This window comes from Polypterus senegalus, chromosome 15 (assembly GCF_016835505.1).
Source record: "Polypterus senegalus isolate Bchr_013 chromosome 15, ASM1683550v1, whole genome shotgun sequence".
Taxonomy (NCBI): Eukaryota; Metazoa; Chordata; class Cladistia; order Polypteriformes; family Polypteridae; genus Polypterus; species Polypterus senegalus.
The window spans coordinates 119,877,710-119,892,505 of NC_053168.1; the positions used below are offsets into that span (position 1 = coordinate 119,877,710).

Genomic DNA, 14,796 nt, shown 5'->3' on the forward strand with positions numbered 1-14,796 from the left:
TTGGGATTCTCATAGAATCGAGGTCTTTGTCCTTTCCATTGTGTGTGCCATGTATGCAACACTCGTCGTGGTTACTGGTTAATTTACTGGTTTTCTGCTAACAGAGCTTGCAAGGAAAGTAAATGGTTAGCCTTCTTTTTCACCAGTGCAGCTGGGCCTTTGAAGGTCAAGGTTTTGCCACCCTGTTCTACCTTCCTCAGTCACTTAAGCCTTGTGCAGTCGCTTAAGCGATCTTTCTTTGTTCTTAAGGTTACCAGTTAAAGAACATGCCACAGTGATTTATGAGAGAAAACATGGAATGGAGTTCCAGTACATGCTGGTTTTATTTAAAAACATTGAGTAGTTGAATTATGTGAAAGTTAAAATAAGAGGAAGTACATCATATACACAATCTACAATGGTATAGTGTATCATTAAACCGTGGTGAAATAACTGAATTATGAAATACGTCTGCAGCTGCTTCAGCATCAGGTGGACTAGTGTGCTCATTACAAAGTAACAGCTAAATGACAGGAACAGCTGGAAAGAAATCCATGATGATGAAAATCTTAATTCCAAGATTTAAAAAATCCACAGAATTATCTCATTGTAGGAAACACTATATTAAAAGTCAGCAAACCCATATTTGATATTTCTAGTGTCAAGCCTTTCATCATTCAGTGTTATCTGTCCCAGGTGTCTACTTCATTAATTGTGTGAGCAAGAATTACTTACAAACACTTCAAAATCAGTTAAGCTTTTTTGTCCGGCACTTCCTGACTTATTAGTACAGGAAACACCCCCCCAATATATATATATAGATATATATATATATATAGATATATATATATATATATAGATATATATATATATATATATATATATATATATATAGATATATAGATATACAGTATATATATAAAATGTGTGTGTATATTTATTTATATATATATATATATATATATATATATTGTACCGTTCACCCCATTTTGATGTCTTGTTATACTAGCTGTCAAGTTGAATTTTTACGCCATTTTTGGAGCATATTTTTTGCAGGATATTACACCAATAGATGTTAATAGCAAAAATGATAAGAAAGGACATGAAGCTATGAATGCCATCTCATACACTGACCCCCCAGGGATTCACTCCATAATGTGAAATGAGGGGTCAAAGTTGCTCCTTTTCACAAAGCTTTCAAACACTTGGGATCAGTAATATAGGCATGTTGAGTGTCTATTTGTGCTATTTTGAGGTTATGAATATGATCATATTTTTGATATTTGATTTGTTGTCGCAGCCCTTTATGAGCCACTCCCAGAAGGTTAAACGTGACAAATTTCAAACATAAGCATTTGGGGTATCATTTTAGACTATTTCCAAGTCCGTGATTATGAATATGATATTTTTGATTCTTTACTAGGAGTCTAGCCCTCTATGGACCCCTATCAGAAGGTGAAAAGCGACACATTTCTCTTACAATCGAGAGTATTTAGACTTTAAATATTTCAGGTATTTGATGCAACTATTCTTGTTTTTTTATGTACTTCTACCACATGAACTAATAATGGTATTTTTTATGAACACCCAGAATTAGAGCGTCTTTCACTAATTCGGACTTTTTGTTATTATTAGAATGCAGTTAGTAGTAATGATAACACCACAGAATAAAGTGAAATAATGGAAAACTGACAAAACAGAGTTCAGCACTTAAAGCTGTGGCAAAAATATGAATCTTGTTTAAAAAAAAAATATACTGTATATATATATGAATGTTCATCTCATACTGCTGTTCTTTTCTAAATGCAGAATGAGAGAAGTAAAAAGACCATATAGTTAAACAATGAGACCAGTCCAAGGTAAATTGACTCACTGATTATGAAACTGGTTGGAACAAAAACCTGCAGACTCAGGGAATCCCTAGGGCTGGGGTTGGAAACCACTGGTCAGAAGTTTACAGGTGTTAGTAGGAAGTAGCACTCAAGGTCTTGCTACCCAATAGGTCAGTAGTGAGGCCATTAGCCTGGTTTCCTTGTGAAGGTCACAGGTCTCAAAAACACAACAGCCCATTTTCTTGAAGGAAATGTTGACACAGCTGGTGCCATGCTGTATTTTGCATATCCCAGTTTAATACAGTGTCTTTCATGGTAGTCTCTATGTGACCATATGGCTTGCAGAAATTCCTGTTTATATAACTTATAGGTCGTAAGGTTAATGGACACACTCAGAGTGGGTGGCAGAATGTGATTCTGTAACATGATAATTTTTAAATTTAGATTTCATGTGTGTTTTATATAGTGCCTTTATCATGAACACCTGTGCAAAGCATTTAAGTGCACTGTACCAGATGGACTAATACTTGTTCAGTACAGTAGAAGGAAGGCAGGCAAATGTACTTGGGGGGGCCGTACCTATAAACCTTATTTTTAATCATTAAATACTTTTTACAGTGCCTGTCATGGCAAACACCTTTGCACAAAGTGCTGTGTTTGTTTTACCATTTACCTTATTTAGATTTGTAGAGAAAAGCCAAGCAAAATGACACCTTTTATTGGCTAACTAAAAAGATTGCAATATGCAAGCTTTCGAGGCAGCTCAGGCCCCTTCTTCAGGCCAGATGTAATCAATGTATTTAAATTCAAATTTATAAAATACAATAAAGTCACTTTGGGTGTCAATGATAGGATTGGTATGACCAAATTATTATGACCAGATGACTGGGTCAGAGCATTTCTAAAATAGCAAGGCTTGTGGGGTGCTCATGGTCAGCTGTGGTAAGTACCCACCCACAGGGCTCCCATAAAGGAAAGAATGACGAACTGCCAAAACTCATTGAGGCAAAGGGTCAACAAACACTCTCTGGGTTTGTACAAACCAACAGAAGGGCTACTGTGGCAGAGATGACAGATAATTTTAATGGTGGTTAGTGGAGTAATATGTCACGACACAGTACATTGAACCCCGCTGGGTATGGAACTATATAGTCACAGGCCGGTCAGTAAAAATGCATTTGCGAGCCCCTACATTGAGCACATGAGTATTAAAACTTAATCTTAACTCAATAGAAAAATGTCACCTGTTTTCTGGACAGCTGGGTATTTGTGCGTCATTTACCCAGAGACGAGATGACATGAGGATGCACAAAGGGATGAAGGCGAGGCAGTGGAGGGAGTATGATGCTTTGGGCAACGATTTGATGGGAAACCTGGGGTCAGGGCATTCATGTAGATATTAATGGGATATGTACTGCCTTCCAAACCACTGTAGCAAACCAGCATCTTTCCACAGGGTAATACACCCTGCCACACTGCATACATTTTTCAGCAATGGTTTGAGGAACATGGTAAAGAGTTCACGGTGTTGCATTGGCCTCCAAATTCCCCAGACCTCAAACCAATTGAACATCTGTACGATGTGTTGAAACAAGAAGTCTGATCTGTGGCAGCTCCACATCACAAATTACAGGAGTTGGAGGATCTACTGCTGATGCCCTGATCCCAGATACCACAGAATGCCATCAGAGGTCTCGTAGAGTCCATGTCTCAGCAGGTCAGAGCTGTTTAGGCTTTTACACGGAGCAACAGCATATACTACAGGTTTTGAAATGTTTAGGTTCTTATTACGTATATACACTGTATACTTGTATATATTCAATTCAAATCATAGTGCCTTTCAGTGTATGATTTCATACATGTTTTCATGTATCATTTAAGCGATGGATGTTTGTACCGATATGTAGAGCAGTTTAGCTACCCACCCTTAAAGCAAAAGGCAGACATTATAGTTTCAAATTATACAATCCACATTTGCTTTTTATAACACTTTTCTGTTTCAAAACCCAGTCTATGCACAGTGTGACTCGCATAAGGAAGAAGCATCAGATGATACAACAGAGGAGAGAAGACCATATTTGTAGTAGTCAAGTGAACACAGACTGGATGGTTGATTCAGTCACTGAGCCAGCAGTGAGATTTGATTCCTTAGCTAGCAGACCATTTTGCCTGCCAGATCAAATCTGTTTCATTTGGCTGTTGACATGCAACTCCACACTGGTTGTTTTGCCCTGCTCAGCTTTTGTATTCTCAAAAACAAGACAATTGTGTCTCCTTTACCTCAAAGTGGGTGATAACATTGCTTACTTTTTTCTGTTTCTCTCATCCTGTTCTATGCCTTTCAAAGGGAGAAACCTGAACGTCATTGCTATGTACTTCTCAAACCAAAGCAGATCCTCAAGGGCTGCTTTATAGCTGGACTCTGCCCTGAATCTTAAATTTGGTGCTTGTTAGGATTGTCCACCAAGAATTAAAGAGGCTTGCAGGGTCACGCACTTGCTGATATGCCTCTCCAGCCTCTTTCTCCAATGTAACATTTACATAGACGTGAGGGGCTGTAAAAAAAAAGGAGAATCTGTGTTTGCCTTCCTTTTTTGAGATCCCAGAACCTGGAAAATCCCACCTCCTGTCGTCCTGCGAGCTGACAGCGACTGTTTAAATCTTCCCCTGGTGTGTGTCTTGGCTCCTCTGTTCAAAAGGGATTAAGCAGCCCGTGCCTTAATTAAACTTCAGCAAGCATTGCAAAAGGCAGAGACTGAGATGCAAATGAGGTCATGCTCCTTAAAATTCAGACGACACCTGCCACTGAGGCCGGGGCTCCGAAAGGGAAGGGCACTGCTGCAGTAATTCAGATTGCATCGTCCTGTAGCTCTGATCTTAGAAGGAGGTGCCAAGTGTGAGCTGCTTTCAAGTAACACAACTGCCGCTTGTTCGAGGCTGGCGAGTATATTGACCGTAATTTTTTATTCGTGTTACATTCTAGCATTGTTCATATTAAAAATAAATCTTTCTTTGTTGACCACTACCACAGTAATAAACATAAATACTAGGAACTACTTTGTGTTTGTTCAACAGAGGTAGTGTCTTATTTTATATATTGGATATTATTAGTGATAAGTAAGACAGCAAAGTCATTAATAAGCATTGGGGCCACCATGTGCCCACCTGCACAGCCAGTGGCACCATACTGTAACATAAGAAACTCTACATGAAAAATGTAGCACTCCATCCTTTAACTTGTGACTCTTTTGTCCTCTGTTGTTCATTGACATTTGGTTATTTTGAATTACGTTGTGCCTTTTGTAACAGTTTCTTTAGGTACAGACACTGTAAAAACAAAGTTAAAGCACTTGTAGCTGTTCTACCTCCTGTCAATAAGGTTCTCCTAGACGTCATTTATGATTGTGTACATACCTGTCAAACGATCAAGTCAACAAATACACGTAGTTATGAAAGATTTGGAACATTTGTTCGACATTGTTTATTTTAACATTGTCATAGTGAAATCATTTGAACCGAATCTTGGATAGCAGAGATCATCGCAATTCTGTCACAGTGTGTTATGTTATTCAGCTGTAAGTCATGTGATCAAATATTGTGCTGGTGTGTGACATCATTTAGTCACTATGTTTAGAATGGCAGCACACAGTATTGTATTGTTAAAGGACACTAATAGCAATGAGTGTATGTCCAAATGACACATTGCCTCAATGTTTTAAAGTACACACGTGCGTTGATCATCTCTGTTACATATTTGTTTCTCACTTTTGGCTACTGCTTAAAGTAGTTCTTAACATTTTTGTAATATTAGATTTTCCATGTAGTTATAGTTAGAAGTAAGAATCCCAGTTAGTGTTGAGGACCTTTTGCTTATTTATTTAACTTGTGTGTTTTTTGTTTTTTTTTGTATTTGGTTAATAGTTCTGATTATGGTTTCCTGTCTCCATGGTGTTAAAAGACTAAATATCTGACAGCTCCTTGTTTCTACTCCCATTTCTCAGTCATCCACTTTGCCTGCTAAAACAATTTTGACTCTGGTGTTCATAACAGTAGTTAGATGAGGGGGTCATTCAGAAGAGTTACTGAGTAGTGGGATGAAGATGATCAGTCAAAATCATTTAATAGTGATTGGCATTGATCCTGCCTTAGAGGTAGATTGTGCCTTCCAGGGCCATTTTTCCCCAGAATCCTTCATTGGCGGGCATACTCAGGCCTGTAAGTTTGGCCTGCAGGACCAGAGTTGCAGAGAACATGGTGAGAGTTCAGTCATTAAATTATGTCACACTTGTAGTCATATTTGCACAACTTTGCATGCTCTGTACATGCATGGTCAGTGCTTTGATCTTGTTTTCAATAAAATTAACAAATTTAAGAAAAAAAAACGTTACACATACAATATGCCCTTCCTCCATTCTAGCCTAACCCGTTGAGGAAGATATTAAACAGAACAATCACTTCAGTGGCAGGACAGTCACAAGAGAGGATGGCAAGCTATAAATAGAGATATAAATATCACGTCAAAGGATAGAGCCAACAAAGAGTTTCATGTCACTGTCCACTGGCAGCCCATTTCCTAATATTGGGGACAGGTAAGCTATTAATTCAGATGCTGAGAGCTTAAAAAGTTGGAGAAAGACTTCTAAACGTTGGCAGCAAAAAGAGCTGTGGACTTACAACATGAGGCCTGTGCCAACATAGGAGATGATAGTCCTTGGCATACAAATGTAAGTAAGCATACAGAGGAATAGGAGAAGAAAGTTATGGGGTAAGAGAGGAATAACAATAGTGAGGACTGAGGATGGATTTAGAGAGGAAGGAGGGGGGACAGGAGAGCAATTCTAAAACACATGGGACATTTAAATAATAGAGATAGTAATATGGGTCTCTTGCCAGTCACGTAGTTTAGTTCTTAGAGGGCCTGAGTTGCACTCAATGTACTGATTTAAAATTAAAAATTTAAGTAATTAGAATTTTAGACAGAAAGATATTGTTATGTGATATTTTAGGGTGGTGTTATACAGGATGTGACATTGCACTGCCAAACTGACTTATGGTCAGTTTTAATTACTGATTTGTTCACACCACAGCCTGCTTGTGATATCCAAGTCCACGCACTTAAAAAGGCTACCTTCTTATAACTGACCTTTTCAATCTGTTCATTTCTGATTTTTGTTGAGACAGTAGACTCCACATTTGTGAAGAATGGTCAATGAAATAAATGTTTTTTATTGAATTTGAAAAATCTGGTCAGAAAATGGATGTAAGGATGGTTGGCCAGCTTTAGTTGTCATTCTTTTTTAGTTTTTTACTTAATTGCACATTGTATTGTAATAAACATATAAATTCTTGTTTGCCTAAAAAGTTGAAATTTGGTAGGATGGTATAGCTAGGTCAATAGGTATCTACTAAGATGGAACATTATGATATATAGCAATATTTAGTAGTTAAGAAAAACCTGCAAAAGAAAATACCTCAACATTTAAAAAATGCCTTGACAGATCTGATAGAAATTTAGTAACATTGTTGCAAAAGGAAAATTTGCCAATACCTGTTTTTTTATGTTGATATTTATTGTTAATGCTCTGGTGAGTGGGACAGTCTAACACACCACGTCGCCTGTTTTATCACAGCAATCATACAGAAAAATGGGGCATGCCAGTTTATGTAAATGAAGGTCGTCTGTAGAAGCAAAGTGAGAAGAGCAAAGTTCAGTGAATCTCGAAGAAGAAGCGTTTAGCAAGTGGCCGCTTGATGCTGTGTGCATAGTCAATTTTGTGTAACTGCTTCAGTAAGAAAGGTGTTTAATATATATATATATATATATATACACACACACACATATAGTACAGGCCAAAAGTTTGGACACACCTCCTCATTCAATGTGTTTTCTTTATTTTCATGACCATTTACATTTGTAGATTCTCACTGAAGGCATCAAAACTATGAATGAACACATGTGGAGTTATGTGCTTAACAAAAAAAGGTGAAATAACTGAACAACATGTTTTATATTCTAGTTTCTTCAAAACAGCCACCCTTTGCTCTGATTACTGCTTTGCACACTCTTGGCATTCTCTCGATGAGCTTCAACAGGTAGTCACCTGAAATGGTTTTCACTTCACAGGTGTGCCTTATCAGGGTTATTTAGTGGAATTTCTTGCTTTATCAATGGGGTTGGGACCAGCAGTTGTGTTGTGCAGAAGTCAGGTTAGTTGGACGATCATTTATTTTCAACAGGACAATGACCCCAAACACACCTCCAGGCTGTGTAAGGGCTATCTGACCAAGAAGGAGAATGATGGAGTGCTGTAAAGGGTCATGAAAATAAAGAAAATTCATTGAATGAGGAGGTGTGTCCAAACTTGTGGCCTGTACTGTATATATATATATATTAACCCCCACCTCCTTCATCTTCTCTGCAAACTTGTATCTTCCGTTATTGGATGGGGGAATGTAAACGTGGTACAGGATTGGTTGCTGATTCTGTGACTCCATATAAAATGAGTTTATGGCCACCATGTCATCTTTTGACCCTCAGAGTGAGTAAGAGTCCAACTGCTGAGCATGGGGGTTAGTTGAAGGAGTATTTAGCTTGTTCTTTATTTTCACTCGCAGTATTAGTTTTGGTGTAGGTATTTCCTGGTATTGGTTTTGGTGTTGCAATATTTTTTAAAAATAAACTTTTTCTTTGTAAATATTTTGATTTCATTCCTTTTTGTTAATGGATTCTCTTCCTGAAATGTGTCATTGATAGAGGAAAATTGCCTTTTTTTTGTATGTATTTCTTTGTCATTGTTTGGTTTGCACTATAAAATATTATATATAGTCACTAGTTTTGTTTTTGGTTCCTTTTTCATTCTTGTGTGTGTCATTGCAGAAGAATTGTGTTTTATAGTGTGTATATGACACTGATTTACTTGCACTCTTGCAAATATTTGTACTGCACTGTTGTTTTAGAGGGTGGCACTGTGGCCCAGTTAGGAGACCCGGGTTCACTTCCTGGGTCCTCCCTGCGTGGAGTTTGCATGTTCTCCCCATGTCTGCGTGGGTTTCTTCCCACAGTCCAAAGACATGCAGGTTAGGTGCATTGGCGATCCTAAATTGTCCTTAGTGTGTGTGTGTGTGTGCGTGCCCTGCGGTGGGCTGGCGATCTGCCCGGGATTTGTTTCCTGCCTTGCGCTCTGTGTTGGCTGGGATTGGCTACAGCAAACCCCCGTGACCCTGTAGTTAGGATATAGCGGGTTGGATAATGGATGGATGGATGTTGGTTTAGAAAAATAATTTGCCTGTGTTTTAATCGTCTTAATGTCCACAGTACATCTGCTTTCCCAGTTCTCACTATATGGGGTATCAAATAGCCTTGCTGCTTCTTAAAAGGTTCTGCTCATGCCATTGCGTCCTATTCTGAACAACTAGGAAACTGTGAGCCCTGTATTGCCTATTGATGCCCCAGAAAAGCAATAGAGCAGGCAACAGAGCAAGTGATGAGACAAGTACAGTATGTTGTGTGCATACAGTACAAGACACCAGAGAGCAGGGCCACATGACCATCTCTATAGAGAGAGAGAGAGAGAGGAAGACCATGGATGGAAGGTGAGCAGGCTGCTAAAGGATACAGAAGTGGGAAACTGACCTGAGCAGGTAAGACGTGTGCTGTCTGAGTGGTGTTACCCATTTTAAGGAAACACTGGATATGGTTTTAGCCTGGTATCTCTGGAGCCAAAGTAGGGTTGCTGCTGATCCTGGAGATAATTATAGGGCTAGGTCAAAGGTCACCATGGAATTTGAATGACATTAGTAGTAGTAATTATAGTAGTGTTGACTTATGTACAGAATACAGTGAAATTCTTACTTGCAATGCATGACCAGTATCCAACACGTCACCACTCTCCAGCACTATTTCAAACAAGAATAAGTGGAAATATTGAGATTAATTTTATTTAACAGAAATCACAAATCGGTTGAAATACTTTTTACCTCTAGATGTAATAACATGCCATTCTCAGACCCATTTCATCTAATTCATGGTTGTGCTGGCCTATCCCAGCCGCATCGAACACAAGGCAGGCACTAACACATCACAGATATCCATACTCACTTAAGTCTCATGTATCGCCAAGTAGCCCAAGACCCCCATTATATATACTGTTTAACACTATAGAATTTAAAATATTGTTCTTATTTTGTTTTGTTTTTTTTCTAACTAATTATGATGGCCTTTACGAAAGACTCAGAATGTTAGTAACTGGATGAGTGAATCAGTTCACGTTGCCATTCACCGTCGGATATTTTTCATAGACAAAGCACTGCCTTGGTGAATATTAAAAACTCAGATGGGCGTCAAAAACTTGGAGGACAGGAAAAATTTCTCCATTTTCTATATTTGGTTTCTCCTGAAAAGCCCCCAAACTGAGTCTTGCAGAACGGTAACTCCTTGGCACCCCTGAGCTCCTTATAATTGACATTGTTTGAGTTTTGGCCTGCTGAAACGCTCATTGCTCCAGTTCCATTGAATAAAAAACGCATTGTGGATTTGTCCCATAAACGACAGTAACGTCTGCTTCACAGGCGCCCACCTCTTTGCACTAATTACTGCATCGCAGTGTAATCAAGGCAAGCTGAATTGGTCATAAAATGAAATGGAGCTCTTTAAAAAGGTATTATGGTCAGTGAAAGATTTAACAGAGAGAAGAGAGTTCATTAAATGCTCACATTCAGGACAGCTTCGCTGAGCCAGCGCTTATGTTTGCTCCGAGCTCTGACAAAAGAGTCAAGACCCTGGCCAGGCCTGCTTCATCACCTATTGTGTGAACTCTTGGGGCCCCTGATCACAATGACAAAAGGCGCCTTGAAATGTCAGGCCGAGCCCAGTAATCGGAGACGCACGATTGCTGCAGCTGTAACAAAAGTGACCTTTCAGGGCTTTGTGCTAAAGAGCTGTGCCCCGAGTGTCTGTCCTGTCTGCTGGGTATACAGATGATCTGTTTCTGTGTGTGTGTGTGTGTGTGTATAAATTCTGCATATGTTTTTCTTACTTTTGTGCTCACCTCACTCTGTGTGAATTTTAAAATCCTTCTTTTTATATGTGTGTCTGTGTCCTCTAGGTGGGATTTTTTTTTTAACCCCTGTTCTTGTGTTCTTATCCTGGATGTGTAACTTGTGTGCAGGGAGGAAGCAAACCTCTTTGTGTGTCATAGACGTGTATCTCCTGGTGTGAGTTTGTGTGCATACAGTACTTAGTTTATATTGGTACTTGTGCTTGAGTGTCTGCTCTTTGGGTCCATACTTGCCCTCTCTGTGTGTTTCCTCATTAAGACATTGTACAAATACGCATCTTGTCCTTATGGCTCCACTGTGTATATCTTCAGTGTAAAAGTGTTGGGGCTTGTGTCTTTTATGCATGTGTTCATGTATATCTTGTCATTAATGTCCTTATGTACAGTATATTGTACATTCTCTGCTTGTTGTTATTTGAGGCTGTGCCTTATGTATACAGTACATATCCTCAGTGAGAAAGTGTGTGTACGTCTTCTCTGTGTGCAGTCATTGCAGTGTATTCATGTCCTGAGCATCGTTTTCCTCTGTGTAGGGGTGTCCATTTCTCTTTGTGCTTTCCTAACCCTAGTCAAGCCCCTATCACACATGCTAAGTGCTTATTCTAGAATCATACAGTTGTGCTTGAAAGTTTGTGAACTCTTTAGAATTTTCTATATTTCTGTATAAATATGACTTAAAACATCATCCGGTTTCCACTCAAGTCCTAAAAGTAGATAAAGAGAAGCCAGTTAAACAAATGAGACAGAAATATTATACTTGGTCATTTATTTATTATGGAAAATAATTGAATACTACATATTTGTGAGTGGCAAAAGTATGTGAACCTTTGCTTTCAGTATCTGATGTGACCCCCCAATAACTGCAACGTTTCTGGTAACTTTTAATCGTTCATGCACACCGGCTTGGAGGAATTTGAGCCCATTCCTCCATACAGAACAGCTTCAACTCTGAGATGTTGGTTGGTTTCCTCACATTAACTGCTCGCTTCAGGTCCTTCCATAACATTTCGATTGGATTAAGGTCAGGACTTTGACTTGGCCATTCCAAAACATTAACTTTATTCTTCTTTAACCATTTTTGGTAGAACGACTTGTGTGCTTAGGGTCGTTGTCTTGCTGCATGACCCACCTTCTCTTGAGATTCAGTTCATGGACAGATGTCCTAACACTTTCCTTTAGAATTCTCTGACATAATTCAGAATTCATTGTTCCATCAATGAAGACAAGCCGTCCTGGCCCAGATGCAGCAAAACAGGCCCAAACCATGATACTACCAGCACCATGTTTCACAGATGGGATAAGGTTCTTATGCTGGAATGCAGTGTTTTCCTTTCTCCAAACATAACGCTTTTCATTTAAACCAAAAAGTTCTATTTTGGTCTCATCCATCCACAAAACATTCTTCCAATAGCCTTCTGTTTGTCCACGTGATCTTCAGAAAACTGCAGAGAAGCAGCAATGTTTTTTTGGAGAGCAGTGGCTTTCTTCTTGCAACCCTGCCATGCACACCATTGTTGTTCAGTGTTCTCCTGATGGTGGACTCATGAACATGAACATTAGCCAATGTGAGAGAGGCCTTCAGTTGCTCAGAAGTTACCCTGGGGTCCTTTGTGACCTCGCCGACTATTACACGCCTTGCTCTTGGAGTGATCTTTGTTGGTCGACCACCCCTGGGGAGGGTAACAATGGTCTTGAATTTCCTCCATTTGTACACAATCTGTCTGACTGTGGATTGGTGGAGCCCCAAACTCTTTAGAGATGGTTTTGTAACCTTTTCCAGCTTGATGAGCATCAACAACTCTTTTTCTGAGGTCCTCAGAAATCTCCTTTGTTCGTGCCGCGATACACTTCCACAAACATGTGTTGTGAAGAGCAGACTTTGATAGATCCTGTTCTTTAAATAACACAGGGTGCCCACTCACACCTGATTGGCATCCCATTGATTGAAAACACCTGACAGAATTTCACCTTCAAACTAACTGCTAATCCTAGAGGTTCACATACTTTTGCCACTCACAAATATGTAATATTCGATCATTTTACTCAATAAATAAATGACCAAGTATAATATTTCTGTCTCGTTTGTTTAACTGGTTTCTCTTTATCTACTTTTAGGACTTGAGTGAAAATCTGATGTTTTAGGTCATATTTATACAGAAATACAGAAAAATCTAAAGGGTTCACAAACTTTCAAGCACAACTGTATATCACAGAGACATCAGCTAATTCCAAAGAATTACCTAGGGCAGGGGACATGAATTCAAAAGTAGTAGAGGTGTTATCTTCTTCCAGAAGTATGATTACTGACTGACAAATGTGAGCTCTGCTCATTGCCGGCAGCAGCCATGTTGACTTAATACAAAAGAGTTTTTTCTGCACAGACGTTCACTAAAGTGCACACAAATATGTAATGCGTTCCCTTGTGCAGAGCTCACTCCACATGACAAGCAGGCAGTGTGGCATAGTGGTTATGGCTTTGGACTTCACACGCTGATGTTGTGAGATCAACACTGTGACCACGTCCCCTTACCTGCCTATGCTTTTATTAGAAAACAAACAAAGAATCATATCTCAAATGTTGCATGTTGACTTGGATAAAGGGGTCGGACAAATGTAAAAATGTAAAACGAATAAAGACGTTAAGGCATGTAAGAGGAAAAGTGAATAACGCTCATCAAGCAGTAGAAATCTAGTACATAAAATGAATGTAGTATCTGACAAACTGAAGTACTGGGCAAACTTACGCACCTACCAAGTAAAAATCTCAAAGGAATGGATTTATCTTTTAATTTATTTGAGTTAGACTAAAAAGCACCCCCTGGAAACCACGCCTGACTTGAGGTGCCAAACACACTTGCTTACCTACCCAGCAAAACTGCTGCATGAAGGAACAGATTGTGCATCTCTTTGTGACAGTGCGCGTGTCTTTTGGTCTTATCAATCTAATGTGTGTCCTAATTATTTTGTACCCCCCCCCATACATTATATTCATGTTCTTGTAGGTCTTATCTATGCATTTCCTCTGTGAGGCAGCATGTATATGGCACTGGTGTGTGTGTGTGTTCATGTAACTCTTAAATATTGTGTATTCTCTGTGTAACAATATTTCATGTGTGCCTTGAATGTTATGTATCCTCAGTGCGTTTCTCATTGTGCAAGTTTTGTCTTTGTCTGTCCTCTGTGGGGCAGTGGTTCGGTGCATATTGTCTACTGTGAATGCTCATGTTAACTGTGTCTTGAATATATCGTATGCCTTCTTATATCTTTTACTCTGTGTCTCCTCTGTGACAGCGTGTGTGTGTGTGTCTGTAGTCTCATGGTCAGTTTGTGTGTGAGCTGTGTGCATATCTTCTGTGACAGAGACATGTCTTGCATGTTTCCTTTGTATGTCAATAACTGTGTGCCCATATGCATCTTCTAGCTGTGATTGTGTGCTGTATTGTCCCTCTTAGATGATCAGCCTTGTCTCAGGTTTGCCATAATTTGAGACGTGGGAGTTCCTGTCTGAGCTTCAAGCTGGTAGCTCAATGACCGAAGAACTGTAGACGATGTTGCCGCTCTTTTTCTCAAACCAGAGCAGTTCACTCAGCGGCCATCCTTGCTGCTGTCTTATCTCAAGAAGCAAATGCCCTGTGGCCAGATCATATTAGCTTTTTTTTTTTTTCTTCTCTCTCCTTTTCCAGGCTAGACTGTTTAGTAATATTATAATATATTTAATACATATCACTTTTTAATACTGTAAGAAAAATTGTCTTTAAAGTTGCTGGATTATCATATCAAAGCACTCAGATAAGTCACTAAATCTTGCTGTGCTTTCTGTCTGCCAGACTCCCATGGGCTTCCTTTTTGCTCTTTCTTACTGGTAATTAGAGTTTCTTCATAACTTCAGATTGCCAAAAATCTTAGTATGGGGAGCGTAACAGCAGGAT

At 39.2% G+C, this 14,796-nt stretch overlaps 1 protein-coding gene across 1 annotated transcript in view; it reads left to right on the forward strand.

Annotated features, from left to right (window-relative positions):
* Positions 1–14,796, forward strand: part of cdkal1 (CDK5 regulatory subunit associated protein 1-like 1) — an 821,501-nt gene that overhangs the window by 621,243 nt on the left and 185,462 nt on the right. The window lies entirely within an intron of this gene.